This window comes from Solanum pennellii, chromosome 7, assembly GCF_001406875.1.
Source record: "Solanum pennellii chromosome 7, SPENNV200".
Classification (NCBI taxonomy): Eukaryota; Viridiplantae; Streptophyta; class Magnoliopsida; order Solanales; family Solanaceae; genus Solanum; species Solanum pennellii.
The window spans coordinates 70,149,236-70,160,582 of NC_028643.1; the positions used below are offsets into that span (position 1 = coordinate 70,149,236).

The following is an 11,347-nucleotide window of genomic DNA, read 5'->3' on the forward strand; positions in this document are numbered from 1 at the left end:
TCTTCTCCCCACCACCACCATCACGAAAAAATTTTAAGTTTGTTTTTTTTAAAAAAGTTAACTTCAAAAATTATTTTCTAGTCTAGTAAAAAATAAAAGATATTTCTCAAAAATCTTTTTATTCAAAAATCAAACACTAACTCACCAACCAAACATGAGAAAAATAAGTTAAATATCTACTTGTTTTCTAGAAAAACATTTTCTAAAAAATCATTTTCTATGAAAAAGATTTTCCTTCATACCAAACACACCCGACATCTATATAATTAAATATTATAAGCTATAGCATTATTGTTTAACATTCAAATTATAACAATAAAAAGTCACAGGTTAGAACGTTTTCGAGAAAATGATCAAAATGATCCTTATATACAAGGGTTGCTTTATGTTGATCCTTAATATATTTCATGTGATCTATATGGTCCTTAATTTACTATAAAAGAGGATCATTTTGGTCCTTAGTCCTAAAAATAAACTGAAAACATAAAAAATGTTAAATTTAACTTCTTTTTTTCCATTTCTTATACAATTTTTGTTGCCAAAATTTTCTATGCACACAAAAGCTTCTTCAAATATCAAAGAATATTTGTAATTTTTGTTTTCTATCTCTGTCTGTTCAATATTTATCCTTTAATTTTGAAAATAGAATAAAAAATAGCTTAGAAAAATAGTAGTTTTGAAAAGTATTATATGAAACAAAAGCTATATCCTCCCCCTAAATGCTTACTTGATTTACATTTATTTTAATGATTTTGATTTTCTTATTCTTCTTTATGTATGGTAATGGAAGCGTTTAAAAATTTTGTTTAGATGGAGATGAGAAATGAGTGCAGTGTGTATATTTTTTTTTACGAGGATAAAGAGCATGATCTCAAATGGCAAAAAGAAGAAGTTGAGGAGAAGGGTCTATGGTGGTGATGGTGAAAGAAAGCAAATCTGTTAAATTTAACAGATTTTTTAAAGTTTTTCTTTTTTTTTTTTTGTTAGTTTTAGGGTTGAAGGACTAAAATGAACATCCTTTCATATATTAAGAATCAATATAAAGTAACCATCGTGCATGAAAAACCATTTTGATCATTTTCTCTAACATTTTCACTTATTTAAAGAAGGATTTTAAAAATTAGTAAAAGTCAATTAGTTTGAAAACAAAAAGGGAACTTTGAATAACAAACAATTTGAAAAAGTTAATAATGATTAAAGGAGGCATAAAATAGGAGATTATAACGAAACAGAATATTTTCTTTCATTTTTTTATCTCAAAACATTTATTTCAAAAAGATTTATTTTTTAAATAATTTCAAGAGTTCTCTCTTTCCTCAATAATTTCTCTCATCTAATTCGTTCAAATGGTATTCTTGGTTGTCACTTGTCACACTTGTTTCAATTTATTTTTTTAATAATCGTTATTTTCTTATAATAAGTGATTGTAATGAGCGATCTTGTAATCAGTATTAATAAATCATGGTGATAGATGAGATATTAATGTTTTTTTCCCAAAATTATTCAGTAATAAGTTGTAGCTCTTCTAGACATCTCCATCTTCAGAAATCGCACAAGGAGTAATTTCAGGTAATGTTTTTACCTTTGCTTCATTGTTTATGTCTTTACATAGTTATCACATTTGTTCAATTTTTTTCAGTGTGACTTCTTTTCGTTACATCGACATGGGTTGTTGCTTAGAGAAAAAAAAAAATCTTGTTCTGCTTTGCCCATAAAAATAAAATTAATTTTTAATTGCACGATCTCTATCTTGTTCGTATTTTGTAGTATTACAATTCCTTAACTGGTCTTGGTGGGAGTAAAATTTTAAAATTATGATATTCAGATTTAGATTTGATATGAGACATTACTATCATTTGATAGTTGGTATTTTTCGAATCATGTACCAACATTTTCATTACTTATTAGTACAAGTCCAGTGAAGAAAGTTAAAGAATGAACATAAACAATCAAAATACATGTCTTTTTCGTTGTGCCAAATTGTTTTTCTTGATGTCTTCTTACTTATGACTTCTACTATATCATGCATTCACATAATAGAAATGATTGAGTAATTTTTAATACAATCAGCTAAAATTTCAATAGGATATTACTGAATACCATATCAAATTAAAATTTAATTTACTGATTACCGAATAAAAATTTAAAATTTTGATATTTGATATCTAATTTTTAATAGCAATTATCCGATTATCGCATCCGAAATTCGATAATCCCAAATTGAGTACCGAACGCCCACCCCTGGGCCGCTTAGCACTTCTCAGTTTTGAATTCTGGATAAATTCATATGAATTTAATATTTTTAGCATTTTGATATCAATCGATAAAAGTTCAATGAGATGATTTGCAATTTTCTCTTATTTTTTTAAACATTGATCTAAGTTCGTTGTAATAATATCTTAATGTGTGTCTTAATTATATATTCTTATGCATATTTAAGTCTTGTATATTAATAATCAAGTCTACTTTAACCTCTAGCATTGGCAATGATAAGTCGATCATTAGAAAATCTCAAAACAATTTATTGATATATAGTACTACTTATAAAGAGATTTATCATAAATCGATTTTTTTTTTTTTACGTATATACACGATAAAGTAAACTATCATAATGAAATTACTTGTAAGTTGTCTGTTTAAACTATTTGAAAATTGTTTGGATGATTGTAAGCTTACCCAAAAAATTATGTATTTAAATAGATATTCATAATACGATGTATTTAAAGTATTCTCATTAAATATTGATCTTGTTAAAATATTACTTTGGAAAGTAATTTGAGTGATGGACAAAAAAATGCATATATCTAGTAATATGCATAAAAAATTTCCTCGTAAAAAATCTTTACAGAGATAAAATATTGATTAAGAAAATATATGACTTAAGTAAAATGTACATAATTTGTATTGGCAATGATTTTATGGGTTTAAAACTAGAGAGAACACGAAGTCGGATACACTCATACATTCAGTTGGATTCTAAATCTCATGTCCTATGTCTCGGGTTGGGGCCAAAGGTTAGGAGTAGGATCCAAGGGCTCGAGCCTCGATGGATAGTAAGGGGAGGGTGGATCAATTGAAAAAAATTGAGTCAAGTTAGACAAGTTATTGCACGATCGATTTTAATTCAAGTAACTTTTAATTTTAGTCCAATTTATTTTCATTAATTTAGTCTATTTGAACTTGTTCAATTCTGAACAAAAACAGTAAGCTTCCAAGCCTTTACTCCATTGAAGAGGCTTGAAGCATTAGCAAGAAGAAGAAGAAGAAGGATGGAAAGTATAACTGTTGTATTGAATTCATCATCTACACGTGAGGATCTGTATTGCTTATATAGCAATCAGATGGAAAACAAAATACAAACTAACTAACTAATTCTACACACTAATCGATGTAACAACCTACTAACTTGAAATTACAATAATAGGCCTAACTAACTACTAACTAACTTCAACTTTTAACTAACTTTTGAATAGTTAGTTGCTGCCACTAACTAACTCATCTTCAACTTCTTTTAACACACCCCCTCAAGCTGATGAGTGCATAACATTGATCACTTCAAGCTTGCCTAGAAGATGCACATGTTGAACTTGGCTTAGACCTTTTGTCAATATATCTGCGAGTTGTTGCTGTGTGTGAACATAAGCAGTGTCAACTTCTCCTGCTTTGATCTTATCCCGGATAAAATGGCAATCTATCTCAATGTGTTTTGTTCTTTCATGTAACACTGGATTAGCTGCTAGTTGTATAGCTGATTTGCTGTCACTGAAGATTGTAATAGGCAGTTGAACATTCATTCCTAATTCCTTGAACAATCCTAGAAGCCAAGTGATTTCTGAGACTGCTGATGCCATACTTCTGTACTCAGCTTCAGCTGAGCTTCTTGAAACAGTTTGTTGTTTCTTTGATTTCCAAGAAACTAAGGACTCTCTAAACTTAATGACATATCCTGTGATGGATCTTCTTGTGTTAGGACAGGCTGCCCAATCAGAATCACACCAACAAGTAATTATGTTAGTAGGTTCAGAGTGTAACCAAACACCTTGTCCAACTGAACCTTTCAAATATCTAATCACTCTAGTAGCTGCTTCCATATGTGATTTCTTGGGAGATTGCATGAACTAGCTTAAGGTTTGCACTGCATAACTTATGTCTGGCCTGGTGATAGTAACATATAGCAATTTACCAACCAACCTTTGATATGAAGTAATGTCATGCAGCACATCTTTATTATAGCCATTTGCTTGATCATGCTCTACAGAAGTTAATCTCAAATTGGACTCCATTGGTGTGGTTGCAGGTTTAGCACCTGTTAATCCAGCTTCAGCAATAAGTTCCAATATATATTTCCTTTGATTCAAAATAATTCCTCCAGAGGATCTTAACACTTCAATGCCTAGGAAAAATTTAAGTTCACCTAGATCCTTCAGTTTGAACTGTTTGTGTAGACATGCCTTAACTTCAGCAATCAGTTGTGTGTTACTTCCTGTGATCAATAGATCATCTACATAAACTAGAACAATGACAATATCTTCCCCCTTTTTTAGTGTGAACAGTGAGTAGTCATGAGCACTCTGACTAAACCTGTGGCTTGTAATACCTTTGTAAGTTTCAGGTTCCACTGTCTTGAGGCTTGTTTAAGTCCATACAAAGACTTTAACAACTTGCAGACTTTGTTTTCACCTGGTTTTGCAAAACCTTCAGGCATTTTCATATAGACTTCTTCATCTAAATCACCCTGTAATAAAGCATTATAGACATCCATTTGGTACAATGTCCAGCCTTTTGATACTGCCAATGCAATGACACATCTAACTGTTACCATCTTGCTACTGGAGAAAAAGTGTCATGATAATCCAATCCTTCTTGTTGACTGTATCCCTTTGCTACAAGTCTTGCTTTAAACCTTTCTATCTCACCATTTGCCTTATACTTTACTTTATATATCCACTTGGAACCAACTGCATGCATACCTTCTGGTAGTTCAACTACTTGTCATGTATTATTTTCTTCAAGAGCTTTGATTTCCTGCTTCATAGCTTGTATCCACCTTTCATCTTGTGAAGCTTGATTGAAATTCTTAGGTTCTATATACTCTAAAAGTTTACTCAGAAAACTTCTACACTCAGGTTTTAACTTTTCATAATTCAGATAGCTAGACATAGGATGTTTAGTGCTACTATGGCCTTTAGTAATGGCATAATCTTTCATCCATATTGGCTCCTTGATGCTTCTTGAAGATCTTCTAACATAAGAGTCAACATGTGATGGTATGGCATGAGTATTTTCATAAACTTCCTCTGTTGTACTTGGTCTAGACATCTGATCTTCTGAAGAATTCTCAGTCTCATTACTCTGACCGTCTTCATGAACTATACTAGTGTCTGCAGGTTCACTATTATCAATCTCAGCTTCAATAGTTTGACTCTCTGCTTTCTCTAAGGGTGAACCATGTACATCAACCAATGGATCAAGTTGAGGCATCACTTTAGCAAAAGGAAATATTTCTTCATGAAATACCACATCTCTATTCACATGCACCTTAGTAGAGTGGATATCCAATAAAACATATCCTTTCTGTAATTCTGAGTACCCCAAGAGAATAGCTGCACTAGCTCTGGCTGAAAACTTATCCCCTTTAGGCACTGTTGTAGCATAGCAAAGACAACCTATAACCTTTAGATGAGATAAACTAGGTTGTTTACAATAAAGTAACTCATAGGCACTCTTGTTGGAATTGACTGATGAGGGTAATCTATTCATCAAATACACTGCAGCCTTAATGCAATAACCCCAAAATCTGATAGGTAGATGAGCTTGAAATCTGATTGCTCTTGCAATATTAAGGATGTGTCTATGCTTTCTTTTAACCACACCATTTTGTTGTGGTGTGTGAGGTCAACTACTCTGATGTAATATTTCCAGATGATTAAATAAATCTCTACACTGTGAATTAAGGAACTCTGTGCCATTATCTGATCTCACAACTTTGACATGAGAATTGAACTGAGTTTTGATCATTGAGAAGAAATTTTTGATAGCTACAATGGTTTCTGATTTTAACTGCAACAAATGAACCCATACAAATCTACTATAGTCATCTACTATAGTCAAGAAGTAATGCTTTCTATCTAGAGTAGGAGTCTTATAAGGTCCCCATAGATCCATATGAACAACATCAAACATCATGGAAGCTCTAGTAGTACTAATAGGAAAAGTAAGTCTAGTTTGCTTGGCTAAAGGACAAACAGGACAATGAGCTGATATTCCATCACCTTTACTGCTTGTATCTATCTTGAGAAATCTCAATATCTGTTGAGATGGATGTCCTAACCTTCTGTACCATATTTCTGTGTCTTGTATTACAGCTACTGCAGCTACTATTTCTTGAGCACACTTTATTTCTTCCTTCTGTTTAGATGAAAAGGTAGCCTTAAAACTGTATAATCCTCCTTCTTCTCTACCAATCCCCTTCACCCTGCCACTGCAGAGGTACTGAAACACACAAAAGTCAGGGTAAAAAGATACAAAACAATATAGTTCTCTTGTAATCTTTGACACTGACAATAGACTGAATTTGAAATCTGGCACATGTAAAACACTTCTGGCCACTTCATTATCAAATATAGGTGTTTCACCAATATGACTGACTGTAACCTTGTCACCTGTTGGAAGATGAACTTGATTCATTTGTGACTTTGTTAATTCATGTCTCCTAGTTAGTAACTGCTTATTTGCAATGATATGATGAGTTGCACCTGAATCAACAATCCAATCCTGAATAGCAGGATTTGTCATTAAACAAGTTGTAATACCTGTCATATTGACTTGTTTTGTTTCTTGTACATCTCTGTTTAGCATCTCCATTATTTGTTTATACTCCTTCTCAGTGAATGTTTGTCCCTTTGGCACCTTATGCATGTTATTGTTTTCCACCTGATTATTTGATACAGCATTAGGATGATCACAGTGATCATTAGAGATATTATTTGCAGCTTGATATCCTCTTTCATATCCACCATTATTTCCTGAACTTTGTCCTCCATATCCATTGAATTGACTTGTGCCTGTACCATTTCTCATGTTTCCATTCCCATTTCCATAACTTGGTTTCTTCCTTTGTTTCCAGTCACTTGGATAATCAATCAACTTGTAGCAATTATTCTTTGTGTGACCAAGGAAATGGCAGTAATCACATTTCTTTCCTTTGTAATGTTCCTTTCCAGCTCCTTGATTCCTGTTAACACTCATCACCATAGAACATGGTTTTTTAACTGCATTATCCATACAACTTGAGTGCTGAATCTCATCTTCTATAATCATAGCATAAGCTTGATTCATAGATGGTGTAGTTCCTTTAAGTAGTATCTGTCTCCTAGCCTGATCATATGATTCATTTAGGCCACTTAGGAATTGAATCAATCTCATCTGCTCTAAATGATCATTATACTCCTTCGATTGAGAACAAGTACTACATGGATTTGGAACTATAGCATCATACTCATTCCATAGTGTTTTCAACTTTGAGAAGTAATGAGATACAGAATCTGTACCTTGTGAGAAAGTGGTGATATCTCTATGTAATTGATAGATCCTTACTCTATTCACCTTGTTGAATCTTTCCTTTAGATCATTCCATACTGAGAAAGAATTTGTGGCATACACAATACCACAAAGTAGCTCTTCACTAACTGTGTTCATCAGCCAAGACAGCACAATTGCATTGCAAGTTTCTCATTGCTCATGTAATTCATCTTTGTACAAGGCTCTAGTGCAGGCACCAGTTACAAAGCCATACTTCCTCTTCCCTAATAGTGCAATCCTCATTGCTCTACTCCAAACTCCATAGTTTTCATATCCAACCAGCTTGATTGGAATCAACACAGCACTAGAATTATCAGAATTTCCAATGAACAATGGATCATTCTGATCTATCTTCATTCCCACCATATCTGTAGATCTTAAGCTACAAATTATCACCAATTGACAGAGATTTAAACTCCACTAATTATACAGATCACACTGCTCTGATACCATGAACAAAAACAGTAAGCTTCCAAGCCTTTACTCCATTGAAGAGGCTTGAAGCATTAGCAAGAAGAAGAAGAAGAAGGATGGAAAGTATAACTGTTGTATTGAATTCATCTACACGTGAGGATCTGTATTGCTTATATAGCAATCAGATGCTGAAAACAAAATACAAACTAACTAACTAATTCTACACACTAATCGATGTAACAACCTACTAACTTGAAATTACAATAATAGGCCTAACTAACTACTAACTAACTTCAACTTTTAACTAACTTTTGAATAGTTAGTTGCTGCCACTAACTAACTCATCTTCAACTTCTTTTAACAAATTCCAATCTAATCAGTCCATTGAAACCTATCTACCTGCTTTATAAATTGCTAGCTTGACTGCTTGATTAGGCTCCACACTTGAGTTACTTTTAAGTTGTTTATTTATGATATTTGATTACAAGCTTATCTAATACAATATATATATTTAATTAAATGAATAACCACAAATACAATGCATCTTTATAAAAAAAAATATAATATAATAAAAGTATATTAAATGAAATATATTACGTTATAGAAATGTACATATCCTAATAAATACTTTAATTTGAGAAATGAATGGTAATCTTTAGTGATTAATAGACATTATACTGATTTGACAAGAAATTGAAATTTATTAGATGTCATTATGTTTTAAAGACACGAAATTTTATTATTTTGACGTGTAATAAATAAGTTATTTAAGAAAAAATAGACAAAGAATTACATTAATCTTTGAGTCAAAAGGCAATAGTGATTTCAACCCACTATAAAATCAATAGAAAGTGTCTATTCAACCACTCTAAAATATTTTCAACAAAATACTTGAGAAAATGATGTCAATCACTAAGAAATTGATTTACTTCACTCTAATTCTTAATGTCATCTTACCTTCTTATGAATGTAAGTACGGTAAATTTTACTTTATATTTCTGTTTTTACTTACAAAATAGTTATCTTTTCACCCATCTAGCGATTTTAAAAAATCAATCTTCATTTTTACTTTACATTTCCATCGATATTGAATTCTTTTAGTTTTTATGTATTATATTTCGAATTTCTTTGATAAAAAATCATGACTCTATCACTGATAACTCAAAAATCTAAGACTTTTGATTAAGAAAAACGAAATAATGTCTATCTAACATAATTTTATTATAAATAAAATAAAAATGACATATATATTATATATCTGGCAACTATTTATATTAATTTTCCCCTTTTGTAGGTGTCAAAGGAAATAGCAACTTGAATCCTATGGGGATCATGGGTGAGAAGACAAAATTGGTTAAGAGATGTACAGTAAATTTTGGTCCATGTGACCCAAGTTGCAATGTAAGATGTTGCCATGAGCAATGTGAAGGATTCTATAGTCAAGGACACCCTGAGGCAACTTGCAAGTATTTTAGTGGACAATATGAAACTTGCCTTTGTACTTATGATTGTCAATAAATGAGATGTCAATTGGTTTCATTTGATTCAAAGAGTTATTGATTACACCTTGTTTAGATGTGCATGGTTGTCATGTATGGTTTTATAACATATCATGTATTTTATTATTTTGATGAATAAAATATTATTAAAAAAATGTCTTATTTAATGTCGTGGAACAACTGGCCTTTGCTCCTAACATATAGATTAGTCCATCATAAGAAATTCTCAAAATCTTTTATTGATACTGAATTATAAAGAGATTTATCATTACGAAATTATCATATAATAATTAATATTTGAAAAACTTTTACTAATATACACTATATAAAGCGAATCATCATAATGAAACTATTTGCAAGCTGCCTGTTTGAGCTATTTGGAAGTTATTTGTTTGATTGCAAGCTAGTAAATTTTAGGTTTAACAAACATAAAAATTATATTTGTATGCTATAGTTATAGTTCGTATAATTACGCTCCATAGAAAATTTTATTTTTATTATGGAGCATCAGATTTGTTAAATAGCAGACAAATATTTCTTTTGTATAAAAGCGCATTGATTGTATGTGTATATCGGTTATATAATTGTATATATGTAACTACTATGTATATGTATCTGTTATATAATTGTATATATGTAACTACTATGTATATGTATCTGTGATTGTATTTGTATATCTGCATACAATTTGATGTATATCCAATCTCTTTCTCGTTTTATACAAACATAAATTATATTAAATTTTTACAATTTGTGTTTGTATAAAGCGAGAGAGGGGGAATCTATTGGGCAGGGGAAGATTTGTATTTGTATAATTACAAGTGTATAGGATAGAGAAATATGTATTTATATTTTGTATTTATATAGTTGTAAGTGTATGGATGGAGAGATATGCAGTTGTATATCCGGTCTCTCTCATTTTATACAAAAACAAACATAAACTATACATTTTGTGTTTGTATAAATTGAGAGAGAGATTGGCAAAATAGAAAGAGAGAGAGCTAAGAGAGATAACTGAAAAGAGAAAAGAGGCGAGTGAGGTGAGATTGGCGAGAGAAAGGAAGAGAAGAAAGAGGCGAGAGAGAGGTCTTTTTACGAAATATGGGGTGTTACGATTTTAGATTCCAATTTAGTGTTAGATCTAGAGTCGGGGTTGGATCACGGATAGGGGTCGAGCTTTGTGTCAGGGTCATATCTTGATTAGGGTAGGGTATGTTCCCAAGTTGGGATTGGGTTTCGATTTAAGGTTGGATTCCGAATCTCATGTCTTATGCCTCGGGTCGATGACAAGGGTTAGGAGTAGGTTCGAAGGGCTCGAGCCTCGATAGATAGTAGGGGAGGGTGGGATGGATTGGAGGAAGGTCGATCATTCAAAAAAAAAATTGGCTCAAGTCGGAAGGATTATCAATTTTAATCCAAGTAACTTTTGATTTTAGTTCATTTCATTTATTAATTCTGTTCATTAGAATTTGTCCAATTTCAATTCATTCCGTCCATTGAAACTCATGTCTATCTACTTTGTAAATTGTCTGTTAGATTAAGTTTCATGCTTGAGTTTCTTTTAAGTTGTTTGCTTGAGCTATTTGATTGCAAGCTTACCTAAGACATTGTATATTTAAATGAATAATCACAATATAATGTATTTTTATAATAAATATAATATAACACAAATATATTTGAATGAAATATGATAGAAATGGCACAGATCCTAATAATTACTCATTTACTATGCAGGATTGTAATTAATTTGAGAAAGGAAGAGAAATCATTAGTGAATAACAGACATTATACTGATTTGACTAAAAGTTACTAGATGTCATTATGTTTAAAAGAAACAAAATTTAATTATGTTT

At 31.4% G+C, this 11,347-nt stretch overlaps 1 long non-coding RNA gene across 1 annotated transcript; it reads left to right on the forward strand.

Annotated features, from left to right (window-relative positions):
- Positions 1–8,872: 8,872 nt before the first annotated feature.
- LOC114077880 lies at positions 8,873–9,558 on the forward strand. Its single transcript, XR_003579224.1, has 2 exons — positions 8,873–8,964; positions 9,290–9,558. It is a non-coding gene; the product is annotated as an uncharacterized LOC114077880 (long non-coding RNA).
- Positions 9,559–11,347: the final 1,789 nt, after the last annotated feature.